Raw genomic sequence first — 24,111 nt, forward strand, 5'->3', positions numbered from 1 at the left:
TAGTGGTGCAAAATGTCCTAGATGTAGAGAGCGTTGTCTGACTGTTTGAGTGCATTCGATTAGCAGATGTTTGACTGTTTCAATTGACTGTTTACAGAAACGGCAGAGATTATCGTCAATAGATTTATCCTTTCTTTGCCAAAGAATTCCTTTCGTTTTTAAAGCATTGACTCGAAACCTTAAGAATTGGGTTCGGTGATGACGAGATGGACAGTGCAATAAATATCGCGCTGGTTCATTTAATTTCCTGTGCACGCCTCTCATTTCCTCTGTTGATTTTAATTTGACATTGCTTCATTGGTAACGATCCATGCCCAGTTTTCAAATTTCTTCTTTGCAAGCTGTGGCCAATTCAGCAGTTCTTGATTGCTTATTTGTGCGGCTGTAAGAAAAGCCGACAGTTTGTGAAACCATAGATTGAGAAGGTCGATTTTTTTTGAGCTGCCATTTTTGGCAAAGATTTTGAATCGAGGGTCATTTTTCGCATTATTGAGATTGAGTTCCAGACCACTCTCATATGAAGGGAGTTAATTGCTAGTTCTTGTCACAGACTAGATAGTGGTGTTGCCTGTGGCAGCTGCAGGACTTTCCACCAAAAGTGTCCTTCCAAAGCATGCCAAGTTTGCACGCTTATATTCCAACCAACCTCAGCCCCAAAGATTATTGTTGGGGTTACTTTTTGTAAGTAGAATTTGAGTACGGGTTCCAATGAAAATTTTCCAAATTTTTTATTGATTTTTACAGCTTGTATTGCTAACTTCGACATGTTGGAGGTTAGTTCTGCCGCCCATTGTTGTTCGCAGACGGAATTGTTAAATTGTATCCCCAAGTATTTTATTGAGTCGACAGACGTTAAGTTAGTTTCTTCGATTTTACAACTGAAACCTTTATCTTTTTTGCTTCTAATATTTCCAATGGACATGATCTTGGTTTTATGTGAGTTTATTTCCAATTGGTTTATGCCTATATAGGATTTCAAGCCTAGTAAGAGACGTTGTAGACCAATTTGGGTTCTGTCTATCAGAACCAGGTCATCCGCGTAGACCATACAATTAATCGCTGTTTGATTTATTTTGGTGAGAAGCATATGACTTTGTTCAGGTAGATTGGCAGATCTGCTAGAAATAGTTTGAATAATTCTTCAGCTAGGGGACAACCTTGCTTAACACCCTTTTGGGTAGCTATAGCATTGGATAACAATCCGCTGTTGTTTAGACAGACTTTGATTGAAGTGTTTTCATGTAGAGCAATGATAGGCTCTAGAATGGATGCCGGACATAGCCATTTTGACAATTTTTCCCATAATAAGCTTCGATTCACACCATCGAACGCTTGTTTCATATCGATGAAAGCTAGGTGAATCTTGCCATTTTTATTTAAGGTTTCCAGCTTTAGAATCGTAAGAATGAGCAGATTTACGTCGTCTCCGGTCCCTTTCGTAAATCCAGTTTGCCGTATGTCATTGATCTGTGACATCTCGGCCCATTTTGCGAGTTTGATATGTAAATTCGACCCAAAGATCTTTCCAATGGTGTCGAGCAAGGCAATTGGGTGATAGTTGTTTGGATCGTCCCAACTGCCTCGCTTGTGAATTGGCACCACAGTCGCAGATGTCCAAGATTCAGGCAAATCTTTGGACTGACTGATTTTTATGAATAGCTTACCAATAAAGTCAGCCCATTCGTTTGGATGTTTTTTTAGATCGATATTTGAAATCAAGTCAGGTCCAGCAGCACGTGAGATCTTTAGAGCGCTGATAGCACGGACGATTTCCTCATGGTCCATCTGCACATCCCATTGAGTATCAGCAGAGCGTTTTGGTGTTGGGATCTCAGATTCCGGTTTTTTGAACACCAGAGAGAAGTGCCTATTCCAAACGTCGCCTGTTATGGTGTTTATTGGGATTGAGTTGCAATTAGAGAGATCCCTATTCAGGAGTTTCCATATGTCACGTGTGTTTTTAGTCATAATAAATTGTAACATATGCTCTGCACGATCTTGCTCTATTATGGCTGCATGTGACTTTGTCCAATTTCGATACATCATGCGTCGTGTCTTTAGTTCTTTTTGGGCGTCCAAATTTCGCTTCTTTATCAATCTCAGATCTTTCCGCAAGGCCTTTTTTGCTTCATGTAATACTTTACAATATATATGGCGATGAGTCTGACCAAGCTTTGATGAGTTTTTTCCAGGAATGGTAAAATCTGTTAACAATGGAATATAATCAGGTCTTTGATTTCCTGGCTCAATCATTAATTTCTCCCCTATTCGTTGAATTTGATTGCTTTTTAGTCGTAGGCCATTTCCGCGACAATTGGTTTCTAGTGAAGCTTTGAATTAATTTGTTTGCAGGTTCGTGTTCATCTTGATACGTAGTTGAAGAAGGCTGTGATCACTATAGTTCATTTGCTTTATTTGCAGATCCACTAGCTTAGGCACCTGGTTCCTCGAGAGCCAAACATAGTCACGAATGCTATTTGAGGCATCTCGATACCAGGTTGGTTTGGCAGGCACATCTCCTTTGACGTTTCCATTTAACATTACAAGATCGCGGACACTCATGGCGGTTTGACATCTTTTAGCTCTTTCATCGAGCGCCTCGTTTTCGAGTTGCTGGTACTGTTGCGACGAGTGATTTTGTTGGAATCACGTGCAGTTCATATCGCCACAGCAGATAACTGTTAGGTTGTTATAGGCTATCATTGCGTCGTCAATTAGTAGTGATATTGCCAAAATTATGCCATCTGTGCTGATCTTTAGTGGGTTCCAATAGATGTTTATAATTAGTAAATTAAGTTTCTTTGTGGTATTTTTTTTTAAAAGTATGTATGATAGTTCCTTGTACGTACGGATTTGGGTTTAGTGATATCGGAGATGACCAAGATTGAGTTATTCTTACCAGTGTAATTAAGCCCGAGCTTGGGCGACCTTTAGTGTTTTTGACTGCCGTATTTAATAGAACAGTGAATCCATCACAAATAGGAGGTGTGCATAGCCATGTTTCCTGCAAGCAAATGATGAAGATATTTTCAAGTGGTGTCTCAAAATCATTGAATAGATGCTTATAGCCACGTGTGTTCCAGGATAGAAGTACCATCGGCTTTCCCCTTGTAGCTAGTCATGGCTAATGATGTGACCTTGTTTGATTTTGGTTATATTTTTTCGATGTAATATTTCTTTTTGAGGACTGACCTGGACTTGAGGACATGGTGATACTCATTGACTGTCTTAGTGTGTCCGAATCAATTGGGTTAGATTGTTGTTTTTTCCCCATGTTTGATCTTTCAACTCGAATTGACTCATCTTGATCCGGTTCCGGAGAGATTTCAAACTCAAAGAATAGCAGTTCATCAACAGCCTTTAAGAGCGTGCTACGCACGTTTGCAGAGTTGATGTGTAATAGGACCTGGTCTGAGTTTTTTTCAGTCGCATACTCAACAATGCGTATGTCATCTGAAACGATTGTGCGTAACGACGGCACACTTTTGAACAGTTTCATGATATTTGACCTGTTGAGGTTAACCTCCGCATCATCGCATTGTATATTTTGCAGACGTAATTTTCGACATCCACTTGAAATTTCCGTATGTGTAGTCTCGTGTACTTTACTTTTAAAGTGAACCCGTTGAGTTTGTTGGTTGGATGTGAATTTCGGATTCAACTGTTTGTCCCCCGTGTGATCCTGAGTGGAATTAGCAGAGCCCCCAAAACTTGGATGCTTTTCTTGTGACCCGGTTTTTTCTTGTTTACCTTTCCGTTGTTTTACGGCCTGTGCTAAAGACAGTCCGGAGGACTCTTTCATGCCCGGTAACCTGCATTCATCAGGCAGTTCCTCACCAATCGAATATGTGGACAGATCGCATAAATCAATTGAAGTGGATACGATTGTAGTATAGCTGGTCTCAGAGTCAGAGATGATTCTTCTTCGTTTCGAGGATGGTTTGTGAATTCCTTTAGACGAGGACACTGGAATAGCTGGGTTTGCAACAGGATCAGAAATCTTCTTGTTTAAATTGTTATTACGTTTAAACAGACTCAAACGTGGCGGAGTTGATACGTTTCTTATGAATTCTTTTTTCTTAGAAGAGCCTGCTCTTTTGGAAGTTTTTCTTTGCAACCTTAGTTGTTGTCCCACTTTATTTTTTATCAAGAGATTTAATTACATCTACAGTAGATGTGGTAGCAGTAGTTTTTGCAGAGCCAGAAAAGATGCCAAATGAAGAGAAATGACATCCCGGTAAGGCAACTTTCACTTGTAGATCTTTTTGTTGCGGTCAACGGTAACATCAACGGTAACATCTTTAGTACTGTTGTCCATTGATTCGCTTCCATGGGTACCAGATTGAGTTGTCTTACCAGGATCAGTCGCAGCGTCCCAACCGATGTTCTGAGACTTTAATTCTTTTGTCATTGTTATGTTGGTGGCTATTTGGCGACATCCAGTAACTTCTGACAATGTTTTACGGAGATTTCGTCCGATGTTGTGGTAGAAGTTTTGGTGTTCTTTGTGCTAGTGTTTGAGCTTTCATCCTTGCGCGTCGCATGACTTTGACAGTTTTGCATTGTATTTAGGGCATTAATCAGACCATCTACAAGTTTCTCCATTTGCATGCTGTTGTGAACGGCCTGGTCATGTTGTCTTTGATGCCATGATGTTGATCGTTCGGCCTCAGCCTGTATTTTTTCCTTTAGGTTTATATTGGATTTTTCCATTTCTTCCATTTTCTGAATTAAGTTCGACAGCATGGCACCTTGGTCCTGTAACCGTTCGCTTAGGACTTCATAAAGTTTAATAAATGGGATCATGGCTAAAGAGCATGCCGCTAAAACATTGTTATGTATTTGCATTGCTGCGGCTGACGAGATGCTAGCTTTTGCTGGAGTTTGTCCAATGGTCTCGGTACCACTTGCTTAGAGGCACGATATGTCCTTAGCTTGCGCACTCATTTCAGGAGTCGGATCAGCTTTTCGCAAAGTATCAAGGTCCTTGTTAGTTTTGCTTTTCCTTGTAGATGCTAAAGGAGTGCTTGTGAATGGATTCGCTGTTTCAAGGATTGGATCCGACATTACTCCTTTGGCAGTATTTCTTGTTGTGGTTTGTGTGTTAGAGACAATATCTTTGTCTCGACATGAAGACATGGGTGCCCTCAAAGCTGTAGCAGCTGTATTTAGTGACTTTAAATTTCGATGGAGGTGTTGCTCGGAAGCGGTTTGCAGGTGATGTGGTATTTCACTAACGTGCATGTTGCCATCTAAGCTCCGAGCACAGTTTGTAGGCGGCTGTGGCAGGGAGCCTGCAGTGGGCAACATCGAGCCATGTAGGTTTTTTTCATAAAATGTGTTGCCCTGTTTGGCCTGCGTTTCTATGATGCTGTTTTCTTTTACAAGCATTGGTGGAGCAATAAGGATTTGGTTTGAAGCTCTTTCAGGCCGCTTTCCGATTGGCATAGGATGAAAACGTCTTACTTTCCCTCCAGGTAGTGCTGATGCTCCATGGGTTACATGGAATTGTATCTGATGCAGATTTCTCGTGGTGGCATTTATCGGGGCTCGTGGGAGATCATGAGTGCTTTCAATTTCGCTACTATTCGCCTCACCCACATCTAAATTGTTGTTATTCATTTTTACAGGATGGAGACTTTGTTGGATATCCGGGTCTACATCGACAATTGACACTTGTTTTGATTGCCAGCTGCAATTTGGGATGTCGCCGTGTACTCAGATTCTAATGGAATAGGTATGCCATTCTGGTCACAGGTAATTGTTTCTCCTTTGACTCACATATTGACTGTGAAAGGGATTTTAAATTATTTAGTGTTAGTAGAACAATTTTTGGAGGCGTTGTCATTGAAGTGTTTGCCGATACATTCATAGGTTGCATCGCTTGTGTCTCTTGCAGGTCCACTTCCGTCACCAACGGGACAGATTCTTTCTCGCAGGCTGGGCGGAGTAGGACGTCATTGTTATTGTGTACGTCGTCAGTTGGATCAGTTCTGGCTATTGGGCTTTTTTGAGAAGTCAAAAGAGACCTATTGGATGTGGTATTGGATGTGATTATGACCCCATTTAAGCCTGCAGACAAATTGATGTTTAGGGTTTCCGGCGTCACGTTTGCTAGGGACACCCTACGTGATTCAGTTACGTCATTCGAGACTCCTTATTCCCCCATGTCAATAGGTGACTGTAGATGTACAATTTGTTTGCTTACCTTTCCATCATGAGGCGACTCCTTGCTCTTGACCATCCAGGGATTTAGCATGCGGCGTTGCTGGTGGGTTTTGTTACGAGTCTGAGGCCCTGACTTCTTGCTCGGCGTGTTTGCACCGTCCGGCATGGAGCGGCTAAGGGCAGTCTTTGCTGCACTTGCCACGTTTGTGTGTCTTTTCCGCTGATTCAATTTTGAGTGTCAGAGAGTTGGGCTTTCTTTCGTGGAGGGCTTCACGGATCAAAGAGATAGTTTCTCCGCAGTCTCCCCTATACGTATCAGGAACCTCCAGCACCTAACAGCTGCACAACAGCCAATGCCCTCTACCCCTGCTGGGCTCAACGCCGCGAGGGTGAACGCGGGTGCGTTTTTAGTGGTGTGCTGATCACGTGACCCTTCACGTGAGCTCAACAAGCTCCGCCCCCTCCAGGAAACGGAGCAGCGAGCTGCAAGTGTTTTTGCAGCTCGAACAGTAGAAGTTCACCTTGCAGCGTCCAAAGGCGTCCAGAATCACTGGTGTCAGCACAGGAAAGTCTTTTGCCCGAAGAGCGCCTATTATCTGTGGTGTTGCTGTGTTAAACAAGAGAAAAAAGCACTGACTTGGGGAGGCATGCTCTGCTACCAGGAGAGAAATTTTAATCATTGACCAGGATTTAGTATTAAAAACATGTCCAGGTTATAAATGTACCTATGGGTCAGCTACAATAGAAGAAACGTATTAGACTGGTCCGCGTGAACAGAGGGGAGTGCACCTGATAATGTTATCTTTGCTGGAGTATAATACCTGGGAAAGGTTCTTTCAATAAGACCCCCATAGTTTGTATTATCTAAGTGTAATACTGGGTGCAAGAGGAATTTAAAAAAAAAAAACAGCATTTAATGTAATATCATTGCTGCACACATAAATCCATAGCACCACACAGTTATTTAAAATTGAAAACACCCACGAGTTGCTTCTCACCCGAAGACTCACTGGCAGACTTCAAGGCGTGCACTGCACACTACCCTTTTGTCAAACCCAGTGCTGCCCAATGGCGTGGCACAACATTTGGCAGCTCCCCTGTGAGCCATTCTGTGGACGACTTCAGAAAGCACTGGCCAAGCTACCTCCCGAACCAGTCAGGACCACCAAGTGTGTGTAATGTCAATGGTAATTATGATGCTGCAGGGGTATGCACAACTGCAAGTGACAAAGGTAAATCTGGTTTTCAATCAAAGCTTACATCTTTAACGTAACATAAAGAGAAGGGGTGGTGCCTGGTCCACAAATATACCACCCACCAGTGGTGGCTGGTGAGTAGTTTTTTTGGAGGGTGTAAACATTTGCCACAAGTATGTGATTGTGACTGAGCATAGCAAGGGAGCACAAGCTAACGAAAATGGTTTGGGGGAAGGGGTCAGGGGTGCGATTCTTCTCCTTCCCCGGAGTAAATGTTTTGAATAATGGGTTAAAATGGTGCATTACACAGCACACTTTCTGGGAAAATTTGAGTAAAAGGCCAACAATGTGGGTATTATGGCCAGCAATTGGTTTTGTATTGTGTAGGGTAGATCATGAAAAAAGTACAATAGATGGGCTAATTTTGGGGGTTATTTGTGCAACATATAGGGCAAATAATATTGCAAAGTCAACATTGGCATTTCTAACCATGTAAGATATGAGGGCATTGCCCAACTTTCTTCTCTCACAAGGTATAAAAGTACTCACCCAAAGTTTGTCCCACAAAAGGCATGTATCCAACTACTAATTACTACAAGGAAGGAAGTCCCCTAAGGCCTTGTCACCTCAATGTATAGAGCAATCCTAAGCTCGCCCCCTTTACTTGAACACAGAGCATAGGGACACCTCCAGCTGAACACGTCTTCAATCCTTTTCCTGATTTGGCATTCAACAGAACTATCTCACCTGCAGTCTGCTTGGAAAATCAATAACAGTATCAAGGAATTCTGTGTGCCCGATTCATGGATTTATTTGCGTGGAAAATCGGGTTTCGCGGGCAAGTCCACGTTCATCGATTCATGGAACACAATGCGTGCGGTTTACCTGGGACTTTGAAAGAATCTGCGCCAGTCCAACACGTCACTGCGACAACCCGAGGGCCTTGCGCTAAAACCTCAAGCGAAGGGCCGGCTGTGCCTGCACAGCTACCTAAAAAGGGTGTGGAACACATGGAATGAGGAAGAACAAGCGAAAATATGCGGGCGTTATGATGGACATTCCACAATAAAAAAAACAACTGTATTCATAGAATTGAACAGGGATCGCCACAGCGTGAAATATTACGCTCAAATCCCGAAACACGCCATGCCATAGCAGGCGTAAACGTCAAAGCATACACAAACAAATGTATAAAAACATGCATGATCAACAAACACACGTATACAGCCACGATGAATGCACCATTTGTTGCAGCAGTCATCCTGGGACACCTCAGGAAGAGGAGGATGCCAACTATCCTGGCAGCACCCATGATAGTTACATCTTCAGGATGTCCCCCCTACACTGGGCCCTGGAAGCTGGGAAGCATGGCAACACATGGCTCATTGGTGAGTAGGCATGGCCATGTACATGCATGCATGTTGCACACAGACACATTGACACTGTCAACAAATGACAACTAATATCTCCTCTATAGGGGAAGTGCCTACACTCTGAGCACATACATGATGACACCAATACGCAACCCCAACACACCTGATGAGGTAAGATGCAACACTGCCATATTGCAACTCAGAGCATAATGGAGCGCACATTCGGAGTGCTCAAGTCACGTTTCCGCTCGCTTGACCACTCTGGTGGTGTGTTGCTATATGCACCACCAGTAGTCTGCAGGATCATTGTGGCAGCATGTGTCCTGCACAATGTTGCAACATGGTGTGGTGCACCAGTGGATATGTTGGTGGCACCCCATCCACACCCCTTGCTTGCGTATGGCTGGGCAAAACGCACGTGGAGAGGCTGCACGTACCCTGTTTGTATTTCACCTAAAATCCCTCTCCTGTGAACTGCACACAAGTCTGCTACATCCCAGGTGCCATTCAATGATTACAATGGGCCAATCCACTGTGCCCACACAACCACCTTGATAAAGTGCCCTTGAAAGTGCTAAATTGTGTGCATCCCTTAGAACTAATACACTTTTCATCCTGTGTTTCCAAACAAAACACATTGACGAGGGAGTATGCCACTACCACCATGCCAACCAAGCAATGAAATGACCTCTGTGTCACCAGAAACATTCCATATGTAATTTAAAAGGATCATTATTCTGTGCACCATACCCACTGTGGTGGTTCCCTTCTGCTGTGGTGGATCTGACTAACTAACATACCGGTCAAATGTGTAAGCATCGATAAATCCAGAAACATCATGTCTAAGCTGCAAGCCATACATGGCTTCAGCTATTCACATGTACACAAACTGCAGCAGGCACAATGGTTAATATATGCACACATGCCCCATGATGTGCGCCAACATGTCCCTATTGTGGGATGTACAAAAGAAGTGCAGTATTGACATATAAGTTCTTCAACATTCCATAACGATCAACAAAAATGAACATCTTTGCCTGACTGAAGGTAACCGGCAGCTTCCTGCATCCTGCTTGGCAGAGCCCCTTACCAAATGGGAGGCCTGCCTCGAGATGGGAGGCAAAGCCAGCCCCATCGTAAGGACCACGTTTTAAGGATCAGGTCTTGTCTTTCCCTGATCCTCGTCGGTGGAGGTTGTGCCTTTACCATACTGGCACTGCACTCTACCTCCCGAATCCATAGAGGAACAAAGAACCAAAAACTGCATTAAGATGGCCTCCACCGCATTGCCAAACATTGCCTGTACCTTCTTTGCCTGACTGAAGGTACCTGGCAGCTTCCCGCATCCTGATTGGCAGAGACCCTTACCAAATGAGAGGCCTGCCTCGAGCCGGGATTCCGGTGCCGGTCCTGTCCCAGCGGGGCCTATCCCAGCTACCATACTCATGACACTGCTGACCCTGCTGCACATACTTCATAACGTGAGGCTAGCCTTTCGAAGCTATGCAACATGATTATTAACCAAACTTAACTATGGTATTTCACAAACTGCCTTCCATGTCAATATCACTGTCGGCTCCATAATTGGACAGGCACTACAATGTATGCTTTTTTGCAAGTATAGCAGTTTGCCATACTTATATATCTTGGCAGTTATGTTCTGAACGCTCGCAACAGACCTTCCCTGTTCCGTGATGTAGTGTGTGCCCCCACCCTCCCCATGGTTGTAGTGTGTGACCAACACCCTCCCGATAGTCGCCTTTGATGTTGTGTGTGCTCCCCTCCCTCCCCATGGTCGCCTGTGATGTTGTGTGTGCCTCCACACTCCCCATGGTTGCCTGTTATGTTATGTGTGCCCCCACCATCCCCATGTTCTCCTGTGATGTTGTGTGTGCCTCCCACCCTCCCCATAGTCACCTGTGATGTTGTGTGTGCTGCCCACCCTCACCTTGGTCGCTGTGCCCACCTACCTCCCTTTTGTTGCCCTGCCCCCTTTTCCCTCCCTTCAAAACCATGCCCGCCTACTTGAACTCTGCATTTGTATGCTGCTGCCAGCCTCCAACATAGGGTTAGGCAACATGTATGTGCCACCTATACTGACTCTATGCATGTTTATGCTGCTGCCACCCTGCAACATGGGATTGGTCAACATGTTTGTGCCACCTAAATTGACTTTGCATTTGTATGCTGCTGCTACCCTGCAACATGGGGTTGGGCAACTTGTTTGTGCCACTCAACCAGACTCTGTCTTTGCAAGCATTTATGTAACTAAGTAAGCCACCCTGCAACATGGAGCTAAACAACACCTATGTATGTATGCATGTGTGTCTTTCAAGCACTTATATAACTAAGTAAGCCTTCTGTAACAGTGATGCGATGCCCAGGGGCTGTTGTGCGCTTTGTAAATTCAAATAAAATAAAAAAAAAATTAAATCAATCTTACCTGTCCCCCTGGCATGCAGTTGACAGTCAAATTCATCCCATGAAATAGGCATCATTCCCTGATGGAAGGATCTGTAGACAAAGAACAAAAATAAACATAGTGCAGCGAACATAAAAAAGAAGACCACGGACACCGCTCAGTGACATGCAACACAAGGAAACAACAACTCACATGATAACCATCAACATTTCTCCCAGCACACATGCACACACATGCACACTTCATGCAAATCAAACACACAAAACACACACACTGACAAACAACAACATCCCCCGCACTGCCTGTCACCATCAATAACATGCAGCAAATGTGCAGGCCACATATCCCCATTCACTAGACGATGGCACATACACAATGCACGCATCAGTCAACATAATGCATGAAAATGTGAAGACATCACATATCCAGAAAATTGATTCCCAAAAAAAACGGTACACCCCTTGAAGATTACCAATGACATGATAAGGCATCCCATCACCAGTGTAGCATCCGGACAGTGCACTGAACACAGTCATGGGAGCACATTATTAATAAACCTATGGATTGGTCATTTGTTGGGCACTTATAGACTTACCCCAAATGTTTCAAAGTGAATACAGGGCCACAGGGTGGGGACACGGTTAGGTAGCCAATGAATTACTAATAGAGATAAATAATAGAATCAATATTACAAACAATTCATGACAATAACTTGGAGGGGAGAAAAACTGACAATACCTTGTGACTGTTCACAACGTGCAAGTGTAAATGTGAGGATGGCAAGGGAAAAGGGTTGGATTTGTTCATGGAGAACAGTAAATACACAGTTTATTTGATGATACATGTGGGGATCCAGGGCCCTGGGGACAAATAAGGGCTCTGCACAGCAGGCACGCGACTGTATGATTAGCACAGGAAGAGAGGGGGAGTAGGAACAGGAGAAGAGAAAGGATTATTGGGAATTTAAGAAGGTCCTGCTCAAGAGGCAGAGTCGGAGCGAGGCTATTTCACAGAAGGCAGCATGCAGAGGAAATGGATATGGAGACAGCCCTTTCTATGCCACACACAAGGAGTTGTTGCCATATGAACGCAGGAGTCTACAAGGGAAGTTTTTGATCATGAAGCGTTGAAGATAGAGTGGTACCTGGCCCCAGATAGCCCTGTGGATGATACACAGGGATTACACTGTAATCCGTGCTGAGACTGTGACCAACTGAAGGCTTTGTAGTATAGAAGAGATGCGGTCCCTGGGCCAGAGGCCAATGATGAATCGTGCTGTCCTAATCTGGGAAAGCTGGAGGGGTCACAATGTGGAGCAAGGAACAATATGAAGCAGGCTGTTGCAGTAGTATCGGCAGCAGAAAACCAGAGTATGGGTAACACTGAATCACTCTGGGAAGGTGTGGACGGGTACTGTTACTATGAGAAGGGAGAGCTGAAAGTGGGACTTCATGACAATGTGCAGAATATGAAGGATGAAGGAAAGGGGGGGTTAAATATGACTCTAAGATACCTTGCTTTGGATGAGGGGGCAAGTGGTGAGCCCATGGAGGAAGGACACAGTGAATTGAAGAAGTAGGCTGCAAGGGATTCAATAAGGAGACTTCCACTTGTGATGGAGTACAAGCCAATGTAATTTGCAATGCACCAGGCCAGGATAGTGGAGAGGCAGTCAGGGTGATTGAAGGTACAAGTTTGTCAGAAGGAACTTTGCTGAAGAGTTGTGTGTCATCAGCATAGCACTGGAATTTGTGGGAGAATGAGGCAATTATGTGTTACAGCAGAGAAATGTATATGTTAAAGACGCATGACAAAAGAATGGAGACTGTGGGACGCCAGAAGGTGGAGGAGGAAGTAGGGTAGGAAAAAGGGTACAGCATGGTTTTGTAGGATTGGTTGGTTATGAATGAGCTAAACCCGTCCACTGGCTGCTCATGGAGCATTTAAATGAGGATGGAATGCTTTACTATGTCAAATGCAGATGTGAGAGCTTCCCAGGGAAGGTGGTGATTGAAATGGGGAGGTAGGTGGCTGGGCAGGAAGGCTCTGCATTTGGTATTGTAAGGATGGGGCCCACTGCTTGGGGGAGGATGGAAAGGAAACTGCAGCAAAGGAGTGGTTGCAGAGATCAGTAAGACCAGGGGCAATAGAGGAGATATTGCTCTTGATGGTTCAGTGTGAACATGGTTCCACCTGTTTGGATGAGACCTTCATGGAGTTGATAACTCTAGTGACTTCTTCAGGGGAGACAGGAGTGAAGGAGGAGAATGAGGAATGCAGAGGCTGGGTGGTAGGGGGGCCAGATGGAGTAGATTTGTGTTGGAAGAGCCTATCACAAGGAGGGTTAGTATGTCCTGCTTTTTTAACATAAATGAGATGCAAGTGCATTACAAAGGGACTGTGAAGGAGTATGTACCAAAGATACAGCGGACGGGTTGGCAAGTTGGCAGAACATTTTGGAGAGTGCAGCCGTGATGCAAACCACTAGAATGCAAGTACACAAATACTCACCTCTTGCACTCCCGGCAGGACCATGCATAATGCATAAATGCAAAGAGGCTGGCGTCCCAATGGAATGCTGACCACCGAGGAAACTGTAATGGAAGACATAAGCAGACAACACAAAGCAATGTGATAGAGCAACCAAGGATACATGCATGCTAAATGTAGGATGCAAGCCAAAACAGCTTTGTTAATGCAGACTTCATTGTCACAACATACAATTGGTCAAATATTACATTCAATCGAATGCAGCAGTACCATACACCCAGCTGTGGTTAACTTAAAGATGCAAACGCCATCTTGCAGCATGCATGGGTCATGCATGAGACACCACCAAAAACAGCAACCGTAATGTGCTGATACACAACATTGCATCACACATAAGTGCATTAAAACCCACATGTTTGTGGCTTTCAACTGGTGCTGTACAACATAATGGTTGATCCATAATCAAGACAGCTCAAATGTGCCGTTGATCCATGAACCCACAAACATTGCAAGGGGTGTGAAGTGTCACTCATTACACATGATCAAAGTGCCATGAAACACACATCAGCACAACCAGCATCACCTGTAAAAGGCCACAAACAGCCGGCCATGCTACCCACTACCGAACACCGATGAAAGGCCCAGAATTTAGAAAGTGAAAACAGTGGCCCCACAAATCCATCAAAATTACACCATGCCCAGACCCATCATCAGAAGCACACCCAGTGAAACATGCACCCATTAAGAAGTACTGGTGGCCCACAAGACAAGTCAACCCCAAATGAAATACGCAGTCCTAGACTCCCATGTAAAACCACACAAGTGTCTGCTAATGGCCTTCAGGATGCCCGCCTGCCTTGGATACCATGCACACCATTGGAAGATACTTCCCCTAAGTGCATTCACACCCATAGTAACAACAGAAACAACATGCACATCCATGACAACACATGATTTCCTACAGAACATATGCAGAGGCCGGCCACTGCAGAACCAACAGAGGGTGCCAGAGGGTGTCAGGAAATAGATTGTGATCAGTCCAAGAGTGCAGTGTACCTCAATAGAGAGAGAGAGAGAGAGAGAGAGAGAGAGAGAGAGAGAGAGAGAGAGAGAGAGAGAGAGAGAGAGACACTGAGAGGGAAAGCCAAGGAAATGTCAGATCAAGGAGTACACTGGCTAGATCGGAGATGGGCAGTGGCATGCTCTACAGCACAGTACGTGCAGCCACAGAAAAACTCCAAAAGGTAGGTAATAGAGTGACATGAGCAACACTTAAATGACCATACTGGCATGTTAGCATGCAAAGCACATATAAGCTAAGTAAGACATGCAGCAAACATACACACCAATGACACATGCTCAACAGGAAAGACAGTGCTCATGCTTACCCGTTGACTGCGCCGGCATGGTGTGATTCACGCATAACCTTCACCCGAACTGTGTCTCCTAATCAGGTACAAGAGGGACAGTGACTGGTGGAGGGCATGGGGAGCTTGGACGTCAAAGGGTTCAGGGTGTCTCACGGGAGAAGACATTACAACAGGCATAGTGAAGTACCATTCACACAGCACACATGTGCGATTGAACATGGAAACCATATTTACCTGCACATGCTATCCTGTGCACCACCACGCAAACATGCAAGTTGACCTCACTATGCATGCCTGCATGTCCACCACTGCAAACTTCATGGCCTTGAGATGTTAGCAACACACCTCAAGGAAAATACAAGAAATAAAATAAAAAATAAACCAAGAAAGGCAACTCAAAAATAAAAAGCCAACATCTGAGGCTGGAGTGAACACAAGTATACAAAAATGAAAAAAGAAAAAATACAAAAATAAAAAACCGGGAGGTGGGCGAGGCAGGGTGCATGTCAACTTCCACATGGGTGGATGTTAAAAAAAATAAAATCAAAATAAACTCTATTGGCTCACGGACCACACAGCTATGGCGGACCCGGAGCATGCATCTGCTGGCACTACAATCCTGGGTTGAATCGGAAGGTGGTAGTTGTGCTTGAGGCTGATCACACAGTGCCCTGGACTTGTCCTCAGTGGCAATTGCCATGCGGGACACTGCTAAATGCACAAGCAAACCAAGGGCTTGGAGGTCACCATGCACAACATCACAGGGTTCCGCCAAGATATCCTTGGTCAATTTTAGTACCTCTACCTGGAACAGTCTCCAGGTGGCTGCCTCCTCCGTGTGGATTGCAGGTCTGTGGGCCAACAATTCTTGACTTAGGGCTTCCCTGTTTGCCCAAACCTCTGCACGCAGGTATGCCTGCAGAGACATCAGATCTGCCCGTCAGCACCTGCTGTTGGCCTCCATGTGCAGCCTGTGGGAGCGGCATGTGGACTGCATGACCTGCAGCTGTTGCTCAACCTGTGTTGCTGGTAGGATCATGGAACTGGCCATCCTATCCTTGCCCTCAGCCAAACTCTCTAAGGCAGCACCCTGTTGGTGTGCAGAACGCAACATCTGCTGCTCACACACGGGTGCCCAGGGTGCACACGTTCTCCACATGTGTGGGGCCCACACCTGCCTGACCCAAGGAAGTATGGCTCTTGCTGTGATGCCCCTGTCCCTGGCTGCAGGACTGCAACCCTCCCTTGGAAATCTGGCCCAGGATCAGAAACCAATACATGTGAGCATGGCCTTGCATCCGTAACCACCACAGATGGCCCCAACACAAGTAACTGGCCGTGTGAAGACACCTGACCCCCTGCAGACTCACAGGCCTCAACTGCTCTAACAATTGGTGCACTTACCTCCACCAGAATTGAGAACTGCACATCCTGTTCACCACCAGAGCTATTGGAGTCCAAAGACTCAGTATCATATGCCGAAAGTCCCACGATGGTCTGTAGCACCAGTGGATTGTCATGGCCTGCCAATACAATCCTTCACTGGTGTTCTGGACTGGCACAGACTCTTCTTCCTCCTCTTCCTCCTCCTCTGTGTCAGGGACATACTCAGCTCCACAAGGACAGAAAATGACATGAGGAGTCATTTTAAACGTGTCTACGGTAAACATGTGCATCACATTGCTGTCATGCAACAAAAAGCAGGGCATGTCACCATGAGAAAAGCAGCATTCACACACAATATACAAGAAGCGATCTGATCATGGCATATGCAGACTGGCAACAACATTACATTCTCAGGCCCATGTAGCCAGTCTACACATTGGCAACAAACATGATTCTTAGAAAGCACATTATTGCACATTGCACTGCAAACTATTGACTAATACCAATGAAATGGGCATGGTGATTTCACTCAGTGACGTGCCATTATGTGACATGTCAAAACGTTGACACACATATTGACACCCAAGTAAGCATCCATCAAATAATGTTAAACTGGCATAGGGACCTCACACAACGGGAACATGCCCTAAGTGTGGAAAAAAGGAAACAGTCCCAGTTGAAGTATCACTGTAAGCGTAACACTCAGTCAAGCTCTGTGAAGTGGTGAGAATAATTAAATGCAGTTGGAGATAGGAAGAAGGTACAGTGACCCACAAGAGTGCAGGGACATGGACTCATGGAGTGTGTGGTGAGTGTGGGAGGGAATGACATCACTGATGCAACTAACAAGATATCACGTTGTGCTATCATGTTGCAGATGATGGGTGGGTATGCTAGAGGGGGATGAGTACTGTCACACGGCCATGTGCAACTGATGTAAAGCACATGGGTTGTATCCACTTCATGAGTACATGGGACACCATGACATGCTTCATCCCAGGGCAGTCATACAAATGCACGCAGAAGCACAACACAATCATACATCTTTGTTATGTTTGACTACACATACTCAGGATGCACAATCTCAGTCACTCAACAGCTGTGCTTTGGTAATTTGGCAGGCTACCCACGCCTTGCACCTTTTCCGGTAGAATGAATTGGCTCATAGCCTCTTCATCCAGGGTGAACACCTCCTCCTCTGGTGACCTCCCTCCAGCTACCATAGCAGAGGCAAGTTTGGCACCCATTTTGCACTTGGTGCAATGGATGAGGTCATTCCAACACTTCATGACATGAGCAGCAGTGCGCTTCTCATACCCAAAGGCATTTATCTCATTCATGACATGTTGCCAATGCACCATATGCTGAGCAGGTGCATGTATGCTCCCCAGTTGCAGGCGCATGTCATGGTGGTGCTCTGTCACGTAGTCCATGAGGTTCTGGAGTTCTTCCTCATCAAAGTTCCTCTTCCTCAATGTGGCAGTGCCCTGTGCTGTGCCATGGGGTTGAGCCTGTTCCTGTTGCTCAGGCCTTGTCTTCTTGGCATGTGGTGTTGGCATTGACCCTGTGTGGCTGGGACCACTCTGGGCCCCACATGCTGGACTACTAGTGGCTGTGGGAATGGCATCACCCACAGGGGCTGGGCCAGCTGCTTTAGCTGCACGCCCCTTACCCTATGGGTCTGGGACAGCAGCTTCCACTGCCCATCGCTGGACCCTTGGGTCTAGGACCGCATCTTCCACTGCACGTCCCTGGCCCTTGGGCCTGGGACAGCTGTTTCTGCTGCACATCCCTGAAACCTACCGAAGCCACCTCTGACACCTCTCCCTCTTGGGGCCTTTCCACTCATGTTCCAGGGGTAAGTGAACAATGGATGTCACACCAAGCAATTGTCCTTGGCAATTAGAGTGAGGGGCAGTGTACATGATGGAAAATGTACTTCTGTGCTGTAGCAAGCCTCAACAGTATCCCAGGTGACAAAAATATGGGCTGCGTAACGCACAGACACCCCCAAAAAATTAAATTGAGTACACAAGACCTCCTGGATAGCTTCCAAAAAAATAAAAAGCATTACGCGCTATGCATTGACAGCCAGCAACATAATAAATGTGTAGGAGAACCCCGGCAAACTACAGTTAAGGTAAGGATGGAGGTACGCGATACACAGGGGCACCCAGAGTTGGAAAATCACTGTTAACCTGTGAAAATAAAAAAGTAGATGCATGTATGTACGGAGGCAAATACCCCTCCAAAATTATAAGCTTACACAGTCCCAAAAGTGAATGAATTTCTTAGCACCTCAAAAATCAGAATACTCCACTCGTCTGTCTCCTCCGCTTCCCCCATATGGTCGGAGTTGCTTCTATGCGTACTTATGTATCCCCGAATCTGGCGTGCTCAATGCTGTAAAAGAAAAAGAAAATATCAAGGCTGAGTACCCCAAAAGGAAATACACCAAACACAGGCTTATAAAGATTCTCGGATCTTCATTCAAATAACTGTACAGTTTCAAAGAAACAAAGTATCAGATAGCTATCTGGCCCTCAGTACATCACAGCGAATACCAGCCCTTTTGGAGTGAGAAGTGAGAGGTACTGGACGTCTAAAAATTTGCATCTTTTATACAGTTTCCAAGCGTAATGTCCAACCCCTCTGCAGGTTATTACATTTTCAGTCTAGGGTTCGTGCCGAGTTCACCTCTAGTTTATCCGACTACATGCATGTGGATTATGTCCAGTTTGTACAACAACAAAACACAATGGCAACAGTGTATCTTCGAATTTAACATTTATGCCTTAGTAAACATCCTATACAATGTAGTTCGACAAGTGTTCATGTTCAGTATTTAAACAACATTGTGTTTGATGTATGTCTGCGGATCGGACTTGTTGGCGCAGGTAACCCTCGATCTACAGGTCAAACGTAGGACAAGGTCTCATTACACGCCCAAACATTTGGCCTACGGGCAATTTGGACATTAACTTTGCGCGAAGGTCAGGACGGCTAGGTTACAAGCGGGAGAACACTGTCCACCATTTTAGAACACAGAGTGACTTTGAAACAGAAATCAAAATGGCGGATGTACCCAAAATGGCAGCTAGGTAGATCTAAGGTCAGAACCTTGCAACGTGGATTTTCTTCGCAAAGCGACTGGGCTTAGGCCAATATACACAATAAAGGAGGTAAAATATGATATCCTGTTTAACAAACCCTCCTTTTGGCCTAAGCCAAGTGCTAAACTACTTCTAGTCACTCCACGAGTAACTCCACGTCTCAATGTCCATGCATCCTGAATCACTATCGGAGATGTCAATTGCCATGAGGTCAGAAACTCAGATTTCCTTCAGCACAAATTCGTTAGATATTTTCTCTGGGGCATATACCTTGTGCCATAATGCACCCATCGCTTGTGCATAACATCCTCCTACCATCAAACACATACCAGGAAGACATTGTATACAACAGCAGAGAAACAGCAAAATACCTAAAATAATCAGCACGACCGAGAGCAGCTTCCAAACCCAAGATTGCAAGAAGTCCCAGAACCAAGCGTTAAGATCCCAATTTCCCTCGGGAACATGCACTTCTGAACTAAGGATCTGCAGATTTTGAATTGCTCTGAAAATCGTTGGGGAGGACTCAAGCGTGAAAACGCAGCAAGCGGACCCCACTAATTTACATACCCCACCACGTTCAGCCAGAATGACATCTAATGCCATCCGGTTCTGAAGTGCCACTAACCTTATTGCTTTCTGTTCTAACGTCATATTATAGAGTATGTCAGTGGTCCGGTTAATGGTCCTCTCCAGTACTCTCACTAGTCTCCTGATATCTTGTGAGTTCAGTATTTGTCCCCAAAATGGCACAACGGATTTAGTTACATCGCCCAGAATTTGTGCTGAAGTATCCCCATTCTCGTCCCGCCGTGGATGAGCCTTTGAAACTTCTATAGTGCTAGCAATGAATACCCGGGTAACAGAATCCCTAAATAACAACTTCCCTGCCAATCCCTGGGCAACCATGGAAATGCTACATTACCGCAAACAAAGTAGACAGGTTCGCCTACATACAAAGGTCTGTCCTCACTAGTCAAATTTGCAACATTGGCGCAACCCTTAAAATCGCCCATTGTCTGAGTACCATTCCTCTGTATGCAGAAATAAACTGGATCGGGGCTGTTGTTAACAGTATAAGAAGGAGGCGTGGCATCCCTATTGCCATAGGACCCATCTTAAAAGAGATGAAGGATTGAAAAGGACGGGACAATCTGTCAGAAGGCCTAATGGAAGCAACATTTGGCTTGCTCTTATTTGCAAAGAGTGAGCATCCCAGGGGCGTTAAACGCGTTTCTCAAAATCATCTAAGTTTGTTCCATCAAAATTCCCTGAGATGCTATTGTTCCATCGGCCAAAGAATAGTGCTCTTAGAGAAGCATAACAAACAGTTGTCAAAGATAAAGGATGAATAAACCAACCCAGCCCCTTATACCCGTGTTGTGGTAAATGCGAACAAACCCAACAGTTGGACCTATTAAGAATGGCATGTGTAGCATTCATAATGAGTAGAGAGTGTAGTCCTGGTACCTCTGTCTGTGGTGGGAGTCTCTAGGAGATAGAGTGTGCAGATGCATGAATGGAGTAGAAACAGTGGGTACATTTTTAGTAGGTAACGCGGATGTACTTCTTCCAGATACCAAACTCATAGAGCAATGACTATTGTAAAACCAGTTAACATTATCACTAAACAACAATACGTTTTCGGGGCCCACACATTTGATTGTTCTTTTTTGTGGCTGGTCACACTGTCTCTTATCTGTTCCGTACGAGCGGGAGCGGTTGCAGGCATTGTATTCTTCAAACGATGTGCACCAAAGTTTATTTGCTGGCGACCTCCAGGCCGAGCGTCTTCTTAGTTCTTTCACAAACCCTAGCCAACAGAATCCCCTTATATACAAATGATCGGCCAAAAAGGCAAGCCCTTTGATGATTTTCTCGATGGCACAGCCGAACCGTAGAGTATGTCTATTTCCTTGAACGCAGATCGTACCTTGTGTCTCCTGGTACTGATAGATCTGTGAACAACGTGTCGTCACTTCCCATTGGATGCGACAAATCCAAAGCAGGATCTGATGCAAGACCCGAACAAACTCAAAAGACGAAACTTTTGGAGAGTGCAGAGGTAAAATGGCTGTTTCTCCAGGCCCCACGGGCTCAGCGACAGTCTCCGATGCACTCTCAAGGCTGTTTACTGCTTCGTGATTGTTGGTTGCAGTACTGGTAAGGGATTCTTTATCTTCTGTATCGAGTGGCACGGGGCACGGAATTCTCTTGATGTGGGATGCCAGAATCCAGTTTTTCTTGCCTGTTACCCGCACCGCCGATTGTGTGATGGTGGGGGCCCCTCTAATGAGGTATGAGGCAGTTAGATCGCTCAAATGCTTTTGTGAGGACCCAGTCTCCCGGCTGTATGCTGTGATTGGGGCCTTCGTATCTAACAGGTAAAGCCTCTCACACCTGGTGATAGATCTAATACAGATTTTAGTTAACTGGCCACAGTAGTCAGAAAGAAGTACATTTTCGACATCTCGTAAAGACCGGGGCTTTGGGACATTCCAAATGTTAGCTGGCCTACCCATAACCACCTCAAAGGGAGAGAGCCCAGTCTTAGTTTGAGGGGTCATCCTCATGGACAATAATGCGATCAGTAAGGCGTCCGGGCATTTGAGTTTGGTGCCGGCAAACGTCTTAGCGAGCTTGTTCTTGATGATGCAGTTGTGTCTCTCTACTAGTCCAGCACTCTGTGCATGTCTGGCCGAATGGAACCGTTTATCGATTTGTAATCCCGCACATATCTGCAGAATTAGAGCAGCGATAAAATGTGGACCATTGTCCGACCAGATGACTCTTGGCAGACCAAATCTTGGAAAATATTCCTTCAGCATGGGCTTTGCTGTGGTCATAGCGGTGGCATCTTTGACGGGAAAAGCTTCAACCCATTTGCTAAAGGCACAAATGACAACTAGTACATATTTAAAGTTGTTACAACGCTCCATTTCTATGAAGTCAAAATGGATTACTTCAAAGGGGACAGAAGGTGGACCAAAACTACCCCTAGGAGTTGATGTGCCCTTTCCCACATTGTGCTGTAAACAAATCATAGACCCCTGAATGAAGTGTTCAGCTACCTTAGGTATTTGTCATTTACCCACATATTTTGCAACATTTTGGTGACCTTACAAGCACAAATATGGGTGGTTCCGTGTACCATAACAACCATCATCATAATATACGCGTCAGGCAATAACCACTTCCCTTCAATTTTGTCCACCCAACACCCGTCATCATCCAATTTCCCCAAACCGTCAGCCCTCTTCTTAGATTCCTCTAACGTGGCATTGGCTTGCAAATTCCTTATGGATTCGATACCCTCATCCAAGGTACAGGCATTTGTGGATTCCCTTGAAGTATACATTTCTGAAGAGAGATCAGTGGCAGTCTGTTTGACTATCTGGTCAGCGAAAGCATTCCCCTTTCCTACATTATCTACAATCCTCTGATGTGCTGCTCATTTTATAATTGCCAGCTGAGTAGGGAGTGCAAGCGCTGAAAGTAACCGTACTATCAAGGAGCCATGTTGAATTTTAGTGCCATGTGAGGTCAAGAAACCTCTTTCTGCCCAAAGTCTGCCAAAGTTGTGAATCACCCCAAAGGCATACTGGCTGTCAGTATATATGTTTACGATAAGCCATTCGGAAAGTTCACAAGCTCTGGTCAATGCTATCATCTCTGCGGCCTGCGCAGAGTTATGCGTGATTCTTTTGGTCTCCACGAACGTGCTTAATGTAGTGATTGCATAAGCAGCTGTGGATGTACCATCTGGGAGTTTGAAACAGGAGCCATCACAAAACAGCTCCCCTTGTGGTTTGTTCAAAGGAATGTCTCTGAGATCGATTCTGCCTTTGGTCTCTTGTTCTGTAGTGTAAAGACAGTCATGTGACTCTTCGTCACTGCATGAAGTACCTTGCGAGAAAGGTAAAAGTTCAAGAACACAACACCTCTTGATTTGGATGTGCGGTGCAAACAATATTAATTTGTATCTCGTTAATCATGCAGAGGTAAGGCGTTGCATTTGTGTTCTGTTTAATAGAACCTCTATAGAGTGAGGTACCATAAACTTTAAAGCATGGCCTAGCATCATTCCCTCGCTCTGTTTTATAGACACAGTGGCAGAAGCGACAGCTCTCAAACATCTTGGCAAAGCGCATGCAACAGGATCAAGGGCGGAAGAAAAGTAGCCGCACGGCCTATTCTTCTCTCCATGTTCCTGCGTTAATACAGCCAAAGCACATCCATCACATTCATGCACATACAACACAAAGGTCTTTTCATAGTTTGGCGTGCCCAAAACTGGTGCCGAGCACAATGCAGTCTTGAGCAGATCAAATGAATGCTGGTGTTCCAAGTTCCACATTAATGGCGAAGAAATGCCCTTCTTCATCAGAGCCAACATTGGTTTAATCAATAAGGAGAAATTTGGGATCCACTGCCTACAGTAAGAAGCCATTCCTATAAAGGCTCTGACCTCCTTCTGTGTATTTGGGACAGACATGCTAGAAATGATTTTTTATCCATTCAGGCCTCAACCTTCTTCCCTCCTTTGACAGGAGATAGCCTAAATAGGCGACCTCCTGTCGACAATATTGACAT

Source organism: Ambystoma mexicanum, chromosome 1p (assembly GCF_040938575.1).
Source record: "Ambystoma mexicanum isolate Mex_15411 chromosome 1p, UKY_AmexF1_1, whole genome shotgun sequence".
Classification (NCBI taxonomy): Eukaryota; Metazoa; Chordata; class Amphibia; order Caudata; family Ambystomatidae; genus Ambystoma; species Ambystoma mexicanum.